Source organism: Diabrotica virgifera, chromosome 10, assembly GCF_917563875.1.
Source record: "Diabrotica virgifera virgifera chromosome 10, PGI_DIABVI_V3a".
NCBI classification, from domain to species: Eukaryota; Metazoa; Arthropoda; class Insecta; order Coleoptera; family Chrysomelidae; genus Diabrotica; species Diabrotica virgifera.
In genome coordinates this window covers 103,497,451-103,510,076 of record NC_065452.1, presented here as the reverse complement: position 1 = coordinate 103,510,076, position 12,626 = coordinate 103,497,451, and the positions used below count along the sequence as shown (strand labels likewise).

Here is a 12,626-nt window from a genome sequence, read left to right as displayed (position 1 = left end):
CGCATATTTATCTTCCAGAGATAAATCAATTCCATCCATTGCGAATTTCTTGTACCGGTCATAGGCGTCCGTTTTGGGTAAGGCAGCGGTTATTTTATCGTATAACTTTTTTTTCTTTAAAATTTAAGCATTTTTGACTCTGGAATAATAAATTGTGAGGTATTCTAGTACTAAAAGGTACTCTTACTGTAAGTCGGTAGAACACACCGTTTTCTAGAAAAATCGATTTGAAAATTTGTCGTCTCTTGAATTTGAAAAAAAAAATGAAAAAAGTTTCAAAAAAACGGTGTATTTTATCAACTTAAAGCAAGAGTAACTTTAAGTACTAGAATACCTCATAATTTAATAATCTAGTGTCAAAAATGCTTAAAGATTAAAGACTAAAAAGATATGCAATAAAATACCCGTTGACCTACCCAAAACCGACGCATATGACCGGTATTAGAAATTCGCAATTAATGAAATCGGTTCGTCTCTGGAATATAATTAAACGTACAAACGTTTTCGTTTTTCAAAATAGTTTTTTTTTGAAATTTTTTTTTCAAATTCAAGAGACGAAAAATTTTCAAATCGATTGTTCTAGAAAACGGTGTGTCCTACCGACTTACAGTAAGAGTACCTTTTAGTACCAGAATACCTCACAATTTAATATTCCAGAGTCAAAAATGCTTAAACTTTAAAGAAAAAAAGTTATGCGATAAAATAACCGCTGCCTTACCCAAAACGGACGCCTATGACCGGTACAAGAAATTCGCAATAGATGGAATCGATTTATCTCTGGAAGATAAATATGCGTGCCAATGTTCGTTTTTCTAACTAGAAGCGGTCTGGAGGTATTTAAGAAAAACTAATTACAAGACGCCATCTTCAAAGAGCTCTAGCTCCCTTAGGAAGCATTTTCGGACGAGGTGAATTGGGTTAAATTATCTTAAAATTATCTAACGAATCTCCTGTCGTCGTTTGTCGGTAGAGTTTCTGGACACCCTGTATTATGTACCACATGTATTGGCTCTAACGGTTTTTATAACCGAGTTACAGAGTGTTTAATTTCCATTTTTTTCATTTATATCTGGAGTCGAAACTTTAGAACCACCCTGTATATTTTCTTAATTTTTGGTATACATAATATGTCTCATTCAGAACCCAAACCACCCATTTATCCACCACTGAGCACAATAAAAATTCAGGTCCTGATTAACAAAAACATGAAAAAAGACTAAAAAGACTAAGTTTTCACTCTAATGGCATATAAAACAACATAATGCTATTCTAGATCCCACCAGAATGAAAACAATGGGAACCTTCTCTGGTTACACCTCCGAGGCTTCTACAATTTGCAAGCCATACGGATTCTGAGACTAAGGAAGATGAGGGAATTCTACAATTTACAATTCACGTCCCATCTGCTCAGCGCGGTAAAGTTCCAACGAGAATATTTCCCTTCATACTCCAATCAGAGTAAATGTAAATCAAAAATAAATAACCATTTTCAATTTCGTTGCAAAACGAAAATACAGCCGAACCATATTCTAGTTCAATCAGAGAGTGCAGCAAGCACCTCTACCGGTTTCGAATCTTATTAGTCTCTCAAATTGAAAATGGTTATTCATTTTTGAAAGACATATGAAGTAATTGTGACCTTGAAACAACACCCTGTATAGCTCTCTACATCGGGTCTACTCAGTTGCCGTATACTGCGCTCCAGTGTGGCTGAACAGCAGCCATGTAACAATCGTGACGTCGCAGTGCGACGGAGGTCGGCAATCATCATAGCTATTCGGACTTTGGAGACGGCTGCTCTGAAAAGTTCATTTGATGTACATCCGTACCATTCTCTCAGGTTGCGCAGCCACGATATTCTGCGTCTCCCTATGCTTCTTTTTCCTTGAATCTTTCCCTGCATAATGAGTTGGAGCAAGTTGTATTTCTCTTCACGTGTAATATGCCGAGATATTCCAATTTAAAACTTCCATTTCTTTATTCATCTTTCTGAAAACCTCTTTGTTTGTTACGTGTTCTGTCCACGATATTTTCATAATTCTTCTATTGACCCCCAACTCAAATGATTTCAGTTTTTTCATTGATGCAGCATTCAAGGTCCAAGCTTCCATTCTGTAAAACAAAGTCGAGAAAACGTAGCACCTAGCTAACCTTACTCTTAGCTGTAACTTAAGATCTCTTGTGCAGAGCACTTTCCTCATTTTGTTAAAATTCGCTCTAGCCTTTTCTATTCTAATTTTAACCTCTTGCAAGCAGGGCCGGATTTACATGTTGAACCCGACTAGGCATTAATATTTCTGGCGCCCCACGCTAACCAAGCAACTTTTGGCTTTCGCTGCTAATTATTTTAATAAAAACTACCCTAGTGTTCTTTTGCACTCTTAACAATATTCTATGGTTATAAAAGAGAAGTGTGCTAAGGATTGAAAATAATAAATACTGCCCGATCAGTTTTAAACAAACAGATTTCCTGAGCTGCCGGCAGTGACAGTGACATGTCTATGAACGGGAAGGGGGATGAGGGGTTGGAGGGGCGGTTGGCGGGGGCGATGACTAATTAGATAGATAATAGGCGAAAAATAGCAAAGCGAGCGAAATTCATGTTACCTGCGCTGTGACACGGTCTACAGGTACAACGTAAAGAAAGTAACGGAATTAGTAAATAATACACATATTATGTAGTTTCAAAAGTTATGTATCACCTAAAATTATGCTAATTTTCATAGTTGATTTTTTCGTGAAGAAATTAACAGAGTCCGCTATTTTATTTTTTATTATTTAGATTTTTCTTTGATATTTACACAGTTTGGCAAATGTTTACTCAAACTTCTTTTTTGTACTTATACCGGATGGAAGAACAGAAATGGTTTTCTTATGTTAAGTTTGAAACACCCTGTAGGGAGGACAAGGTACAAGTGTGAGTATGCATAGAAATCGTATTGTAGTCTTATGTTTTGTGAACATTTTGTTTTTTGAATGTCCCTGATATCTTAAGTAACAAAGAAAATAGACGATTTTATTCTTTAACATGTGCTTCAACTGAAACAAAAGTTTGCAACACCCAGTAGAGAGGAAAAGGTACAAAGATCGGTATATATCGAAATTATGTTGTAGTCTTATAGCGGTACGCTTTAATTACTATTTTTGCTAATTTTATTTTCTTAATTTTTAATAACTTTTCTCAAAACGAAATAATATGGGTCATATAAATTCACATGTAAAATACAAACCAGATGCTAAGAGGGACACAGTTTTACAAAACGGAATGTATCCTTAACCATATGTTTTTGGTGTGTTCAGTTTAACAAACTGAATTCCCCCTAAATTAATTACCTTATTAGAGCTTATGTCAATAACTCACAATTGGACATGCATTCGAAAACGTAAAACTGCAGAAATGTTTCAACCTTTAAACGCCAGATCTAAATAATGTATTGCCCATCTGGTCAGATGGTAAAACACAAACAGATTAGCGTCTGTGGTTTCTTTTCAGCCACTCAGTCAGTCGGTCACAACACCCCAGAGACATCGGCCGCTCGCTGGGCCGAAAACAATAACAAACCCTCTTACGCGATGTATAAGCAAAACACTTTTTGTTACCCAAATAAATAAATATATTAATGTTCGTTGTTACACTTATTTTTTATTAATTCCGTCAAGCACACCACCGGAATAGTCTCATATTTTGTGAAAATTTTATGTTTCTAGTTTCTCTGATATCTTTAATAACAAAGAAACTAGATGGTTTTACTCTTTAATATGTGTTTTAACTGACGACATGTGATACGTGAGGAGGCCATGTCTTAGCATACCACTAAGATGAAATTATTTCCTATATCTAGTGCGAAAGGAACAGAGTGTTCAAAGAAAGAAAATCTGTGCAATGGACCTCTCACTATTTAAAGAGCCTCCACGCGGAAACCAAATCCGTACTTATTATCAAGGATATTCCATCCCCAAACATCACAGAGCCTCCATTAAAAAATCTCGCCTCTCTTATGTTGCGCTGTGCATACCTCTCACTTGATCCACAAATAACTCTTAAGGTGGCGACCAGAATTGTTAACATTATGTGCCTTTTTGTTTTTAAAAGTTTGTTAACTGTTATTTTTTATGGTTAATTTAGTTTTGTTTCAGTTAAAACACGTCATGATAAAGAATAAACCCGTCTATTTTCTTGGTTTCTAAAGATACCACGGACATTTAAAAAACAAAATTTTCACAAAACATAAAACTACAATACGATTTTGATGTAGGTATACCCACACTTATCCTTGTCCTCCCTACATAGTGCCTCAATCAAACTTAACATCAGAAAAATGTATCTTTTCTTTCACCCGGTATAAGTTGAAAGAAGAAAGTTGAGTAAACATTTGCCCAACTGTGTCAATACCAAAGAAAAATCTAAAATAATGACAAAAAAAATTAGCGGAATCCATTAATCTGTTCATACTCCAGGGAAATAAGGCAAAAATATACCATGTTCGGGACACTTGAGCAGCCAGGTTACAAATTGGTTTTTTGGGTACTATATTATACCTAATACATTATACATACAAAAATGCCCGTCACAGTTCGGACGAGAAATTTAGTTATTAACAAATAAGTGTCAAAAATGGCAGTTTTTTCGTTTAAATCGCTACGGGTAAAAATAGGGTAATTAAATATCTTATTTATACTGTTATTCTTTTAGTAGATGAGCCAAGGTTTAAAATGGCAGTTTTTGAATTTCGGTTCGATCATTTTTTGCTTCAGAAATTGCAAAATAAGACTAAAATTTCGAAAATAAAAAAATTGCTATAACTTTTGTGAAAATGACCTTAAGATTTTCATATTGCACGAAAAGTTGAGACAAACAGTCCATATAATGCACAAAAAATTTTAAGACGATTCGTCAATTAGTTTAAATTTTATTCAATTTGTTTATCCCAATGAGCTTTTTTTCGCAATATTTTTGTTCAGAAAATAGTAATGTAATAGCAGTTCTGTGAAAACCACATAAAAGAAGAAAAGTCATGATTTCAAAGTATTTTAAAAAAATCATTAAAAAGTCATTTTTATCATTCCGAAAACATTTTACTAAAGTAGGGTCATTTTTAGTTCATAAACAATTTGAATAACTTTGTTAATATTGACTGTAGATTAAAACTACTTTGGGATTTGAAAAGCTGGTATTTTTATACGAATTTAAAAAAACACTTTTTGCCTAGGTTAATTACAGTCAACGTTAGCCACTTTTTTTATTTAATTGACAGCTACTTTGTTTATAACAATTAAGCAACCCAACTAGCGCCATTTCGAAGTTGAAGGTATATAGTTTATGTGTAAAAGTTTGAGTAAACTTTAAACTTCAACAGAGTTGTTAATAAAGATTTAAAAATAACGTTCTAACGAAATCGATTTGTGGTCGGTGGAAATGAATTATTAAAATCCGTGCACTCAAAAAATGAAACTGATTCTTCAAACATATGCTGCGATTAATATCTCCAGAGCTTGTTGATGGATTTTGATCATAATTTTTTTAAATTGTATGTACTCGTGTAGTCTTGTAGAGTACGTTATGTACGTAAATCCCCACCTAACATTTCAAAATGTTAGGGGGAGTTCCCCTTATCACTCAGGGATATGAAAAAAAAGATTACGACCGATTCTAAGACCTACCGAATATACATATATAATTTCATAAAAATCGGTCAAGCGGTCTCGGAGGAGTATGACAACTAACACTGTGACAGGAGAATTTTATAGATGTAAATATATAGATGGGTATTAACAAATAGAGGTTGGTGATGGAAAAGTGTAAATTAAGGGTTGTATGTATTTTTTAATCCTACATCATATAAAATTAAGATAGACAATTTTGTCAAAAAAAAATAAAAAAAATGTCAGGGGGGCAACCCCCCTTATAACTTATGGGTATGAAAAATAGATTAAAACCTATTCTAAGTCCCATAGGATACACTTGTAAAATTTCATAAAAATCGGCCAAGCCGTTTCGGAGTAGTATGGTAACTAACACTGTTACATGAGAATTTTATGTATATTGAAGTAACTGAATTAAATAATAAAAGTGGCTAACTTTGACCGTAGTTAACAAAGGCGAAAAGTTTTTTTTTGAAAATTTGTGTAAAAATACCAGCTTTTGAAATTCCAAGGTAAATTTACTCTACAGTCAATATTAACAAAGCTATTCAAATTGTTTTCAAGCCAAAAATGACTCTACTTTAGTAAAATGTTTTCGTAGTGACAAAAATTACTTTTTAATGATTTTCTTCAATAATTTGAAAACAAGACTATTGTTCTTTCATATGGTTTTCACAGAATTTCTATATAATTATTATTTTCTGAACAATGACATTACAAAAAAAAGCTCTTTGGGATAAACAAATTGAATAAAATTTAAACTAATTGACGAATCGTCTTCTAATTTTTTGTGCAGTATATGGATTATTTGACTCAAGTTTTTGTGAAATATAAAATTCGTAAGGTCACTTTCGCGAAAGTTATAGCAATTTTTTATTTTCGAAATTTTAGTTTTATTTTGCAATTTTCGAAGCAACAAATGATCGGACCATAATTAAAAAACTGCCGTTTTAAACATTGGCTCATCTACTAAAAGAAGAATACTATAAATAAGATATTTAATTATCCTATTTTTACATGTAGCGATTTAAACGAAAAAACTGCCATTTTGACCCTTATTTGTTAATAACTAAAATTCTCGTCCGAACTGCGACGGGCATTTTTGTATGTATAATGTATTAGGTACCTATATAGTACCCAAAAAACCCATTTGCAACCTGGCTGCTCAAGTGTCCCGACAAAAACCTTATTTCCCTGGAGTATCACGAAAAACTAAACAATGAAAATGAGCATAATTTTAGGTGATGCATAATTTTTGAAACTATGTTTATATTCTCACCGTTATGTTTAAAAGTGGTGTGTTAAATCATCGCTCTTATATTTTTTAAACTTTTAATGTGTGGCAAACTGTGCCAGCGTGTACTCGGAGCTAGGCAATGCGAATAAAATCCGCCCGTTCTGCGCCCTAACAAATTTGGCGCTCTAGGCCAGTGCCTTGTCGGCCTAGTGGTAAATCCGGCCCTGCCTGGAAGTAATCATTGGTGAAGCTGATCATTGTTCAAAGATATTTGTTCCAAGATATGCATATTGGTCTACTCGTTCGACATTGACTTCGTTTATGAGGAGGTTCTCGTTATTTCTTTGCATTTTTGACATATAATGAGAGGTCCCAAATATCGGGTACTACAAAATATTATGCCAAATAATTGAGCGCATTGTGATGGAATATCCTCTGACGGCATACTCTGGTAGCATGATCGACTTCTTGTATGCCACAAATGCTGCGCTGGAGTAGATTAATGATCACACAAAACTATATCTATGAGTAACACTTGTTCCTGTCTCTGCGGCATAATTTTACATATTCAACATATATGTCTTGATGTATATTTGTTTATGTATAGGATGTCCTATATTTATATTTTTGTTTATAGTGCATTATAATCATTTACAATTATATTGTCTATGTATGCCATCCGCTAAAGAAATAACCTATTAAGTATTTAAGTACGGTATTTTTGCAATTCTTCCTGCAGTTAAGTATGTCCGAATGAAACACCTTGTATAATAAATATAACACAATATAATAATTAAACACTACAAAATATTGAAATCAATCTACAAAAACTTTCATTTCTGAGGTTATTGACCAACTTATTTTAAACCACGGCATACTCTGATTTTAATAAGTCGGCTTAAAAATATTGAAAACCCCTAGAATGTTTCATACATTAATAATTGATTTCCTTCTGATTTTTAGTCCAGTCTAAATCTAATCTAAAATCTAATCCTAATCTATAATCTAAAAATCTAATTCCGTACAGTTTGGAACAAATTTTATATCAAAGTTTAGGTGAAAACAAAAGATATTTTCAAAAAAGTATCCAATTCATATAAAGGGATCCGTGTTTAAATAATAAATAATGGGTCATTTGTGCAAAAAATTTACTTTTTTAACTGCAGAAGTATTTCATATTTTTATGAAGGTTTTTGCGATTTTTTTTTTGCAAAGCTAAAGGAAAAATCTTTCTTTTAAGGCTTACTACATTATATTTGACTTTTTATTTATTTTAATAACTAATAAACCTTGAAAATAAGTTTGCAAAAAATTATTATTTGTATTTATTATAAATAAACACTATAAAATATTTTGTTTTGTAGGAAGAGTTGAATTATCGTATCAGTATAAAGCAAAAAAAATGGTTGAAACATTTTTCAATTTTTCAGTTTATGAGATATTTAATTTGTTTATTAAATGTTACTATTTTTTCAATTGCAAAACGCGATTGTTGCCGTTACAGTATTACACTTTTATAAGTTCTCTGAAATTTGTTTTAATTTGTTTCTGTTCTTTCGATATTCGTATTCCTAATTTCTTAAAGCTTTCTAAAAACTTTTCTTTCCTAAAGAAAGATAAGTTTTTCGAGGACCATTTTTTGCCGAGATAGCTTTTCCATATTTTATTTATCAATATTAATATTGAGGACTGCGTGAGTACATCTATCAATCATAGGTACTATTTAACAATGGTATTCATACATATTGTAAAAATTGTAGAATATTTTAAAAAAACAAGGATTTTGGTAGACATCTTATATGAAAAATTTTACCTGAAAAATGGTGGAGGATATAGTTTGCAATATCTGCGTTAATAATGCAACATTTTAATATTTTTTTTTTAAATTTAGGGTAGCATATAAAAATAATAATATGTATCTGGCATGATTACATTTTTTCTCTCTTATATTGTGATAAATAAAAATTGACCAAAAAGACAATCACAAAAGAGTATTAAAATAAATTTTTATATTAAAAAAATTAACCAAATAGTACTGAATATAATAAATATATATTATAGTACACAAATTTGTTAAAGAAACATAAAAACTGTTTTCTTGGTACAATAATATGTAATATATTTTACATATAATTTTATAAGCTTTAACAGGTAGGTACAGTAAAAACTGCATATACAGGGTGTTTCATTGGGAAACGGAAATATTTTAAAGGTGAATAGAGGTCACCGAGTCGGTTCTAGATATAGTACATCTTTTGCCTTACCGACTTTTATAACCAAGTTACAGGGCGTTCTATCGATTTTGCCCATATCTTTCCTAAGCCATAACTTTAGAACCACCCTGTATATTTTTTTGATATTTGGTACACATATGTCTCATTCAAAACCCAAACGACCGACATACTAACCATAAGAAAAATCCAGGTCTGGATTAACAAAAAATTATAAAGTAATTGTGACCTTAAAACAACACCCTGTATATTGAAATTTTGAAAATCTGTTTGCATATTTGAAAAGGGCACAAAAAATTAAGTTTAATGGTTCGCTTTAATTTTTCGGCCAGACAATTTTATGACTTTAATTTTGAAATTATATTGAATTTTTTAATAACTTTGTCATTAAAAAGCAGATATTATTAACTTTTAGTTATAAGTTATTAAAGTTAATGAATAAATACTAATTTTAAAAGTAATCAATACTTATTTACCACATTGGAACGACCCAATTACTAATGACAAGAAAAATCCAGGCCCGGATTAAGAAAAAAATATAATGTAATTGTGACCTTGAAACAACACCCTGTATATTAAAATTTTAAAAATTTGTTTGTGTATTTTAAAAGAGCATAAAAAACTGCGTTAAAAGGTGCATGTCAAATTTTTGCGCAGATAATTTAATTGAAATCATATTGATTAATTCTGTCAAGGTCACAAGAAGCTACCAGAAAAATGAAGAACAATCCCAATGTAATTAGAAAATCGATTCGAAATATTTTAAAACGAGCAAGGAAATGCATCGAACAAAATGGCGGACATTTTGAGCAACTGTTATAGTTCAAATATTAAAAATTTATGTTAAATTGTTGAATTATAACGAATTTTTGTTTTATTAGATATACTTAGCAGTTTTTTTTAATTCTTTACTAAATCATTAAAATATCCCAATTCTCGCAATTCTAATTTTTAATGATGTGCATATAGCTACAAATCCAGAGAATCTATGAAGCCAGCGTAGTAAATAAGTATTAAGTATTTTTAAAATAAGTGTTGATTCATTAACATTAAATTATTATTAAAAGTTAACAATACCTGGTTTTTAATCTCAGAGTTCTTTAAAATTTCAATATAATTTCAAAATTGATGTAATTAAATCAACGGCGATAAAATTAAAATAAGCCTTTAATCACAGTTTTTCATGCTCTTTTAAAATGCGCAGACAAATTTTTAAAATTTCAATATACAGGGTATTTGTTCAACGTCACAATTACTTTGTATTTTTTTCTTAATCCGGACCTGGATTTTGCTTGTCATTAGTGATTGGGTCGTTCCAATGTAGTAAATAAGTATTGATTATTTTTAAAATGAGTATTTATTCATTAACTTTAATAATTTATAACTAAAAGTTAATAATATCTGCTTTTTAATGTCAAAGTGCTTAAAAAATTCAATATAATTTCAAAATTAAAGTCATAAAATTGTCTGGCCGAAAAATTGAAGCAAACCATTTAACTTACTTTTTTGTGCTCTTTGCAAATATGCAAACAGATTTTCAAAATTTCAATATACAGGGTGTTGTTATAAGGTCACAATTACTTTATAATTTTTTGTTAATCCGGACCTGGATTTTTCTTATGTGTAGTATGTCGGTCGTTTGGGTTTTAAATGAGACATATGTGTACCAAATATCAAAAAAATATACAGGGTGGTTCTAAAGTTATGGCTTAGGAAAGAAATGGGCAAAATCGATAAAACACCCTGTAACTCGGTTATAAAAGTCGGTAGGGCAAAAAATGTACTATATCTAGAACCGGCTCGATGACCTCTATTCACCATTAAAGTATTTCCGTTTCCCAATGAAACACCCTGTATATGTATACATTGTGTTATCCACATAATATGTATACAAAAATGTGGGTGTCGCAAGCACAGCTTAAAGTACTCAAAACTTTGTACCTAGTGGTTGCCACGGGGAATTAGAATTATAATTAGAAATATGCTTTATTGTCATGAAAAATTGTACAATTTTATCGACAAAGCTTATGAAAAGACACGAAAACAAAACAATAACAATACAATTATTTACTAAAATTACATAAATCGTCAATATAACACAAAAATAAAATAAAAATGAAGTAAACAGAAGCAATCGAGAAACTTAGGAAACTTGCGATGATATACCTAGTTGAAATTGATTTGAGTGAAGATTTAAATTATAATGAAATAATAATGATGATATAGTATGTACTGATGAAAATAATGATGGCAATGAATCAATTATTATAATTGAATCAATTATTATAATTATACGGCCAAAAATTGTAAAGAAAAGTTTTCTTTTTTAAATGTGTTAAATATTGTCCGGAATACGAATATCGAAACAGCATTTCAAAAATTTTAATCCCCGTGACGTTATTAATTAAAAAAACATACAAAAATTACAACAATTGTGAAACGTCATTTTGGGGGAATTTAATTGAAATTTTGATTTCTCATGGCATTTATCGAAAATATACATAAAAAAAGTAGACCTTATAATGGTGAATACTCTATTGGCAACAACCGCGTTTTTGCAAATGAAAAAATAGTAACATTGAATAAATAAATTAAACATCTCGTAAGCTATTGAACATTTTTGAATCATTTTTTTTTTGCTTTATATTTGGTAATAACTAATAACGCAACTTTTCCTGCAAAATAAAATATTTTATCGTGCTTATTTATATTGCCAATATTTATTTTTGCAAATTTGTTCTTCAATCTTTATTTAGTAGCATCTTTACAGCTGAGCTTATAGCCACCGAAAAAGCTCTAGAATGGATCAAAGTGAATAATATTAAAAAAGCTGTGATAATAACAGACTCCAGATCCAGATCCAAATTTTAGGTAATATAGAAAATAATTTGTCTAAAGTGGAAATGGTATTTATATGGGCAAAAGGGCATGGCGGTATACTGGGTAATGAGAAAGTGGATTGGTTGGCCAAAGATGCAATAATAAAAGATGAGATCCTAACTCAGATCTTATCGACTGATGCAATAAATGACGTTAAAGCTAAAATACATAAAATATGGAAAAAACAATGGAAAAATATTTCAAGCATGTCAAAAAATTTATATTTTTCTTTACATCAAGAGCTGCCTTCGCCACCTGAATATATATTTACCTGCCAGATATAACCAAGTTATATAACTGCCAAGTATAACCTGCCAAAGCGAGATATTTCTACTATGGTCAGATTAAAAACTCGAAAATCTGCACAAATTAGGAATAAATTCATCAGTTTGCTTTTGTAATAATGTTTCGATTAGAGATTTGAATCATATTTTCTTTGAATACAAAATTAACGAGAGACATATAAACCAATTATATTACAATTTACGACAAACACAAGTGTATTTTCCAATTAGAATATAGTATCTACTGTTTAGGCAATACGTAAAGTATCCTTAACAATAGTAACCTATACTTATTGTACGGTTATAGAGTATATTCCCATAGGTAAGCTGGTTAAGAGTAGATAACGATTT

The 12,626-nt window shown here is 30.9% G+C and overlaps 1 protein-coding gene across 3 annotated transcripts in view; it reads right to left on the bottom strand.

Annotated features, from left to right (window-relative positions):
* Nucleotides 1-12,626, bottom strand: part of LOC114335623 (uncharacterized) — a 248,376-nt gene that overhangs the window by 67,612 nt on the left and 168,138 nt on the right. The window lies entirely within an intron of this gene.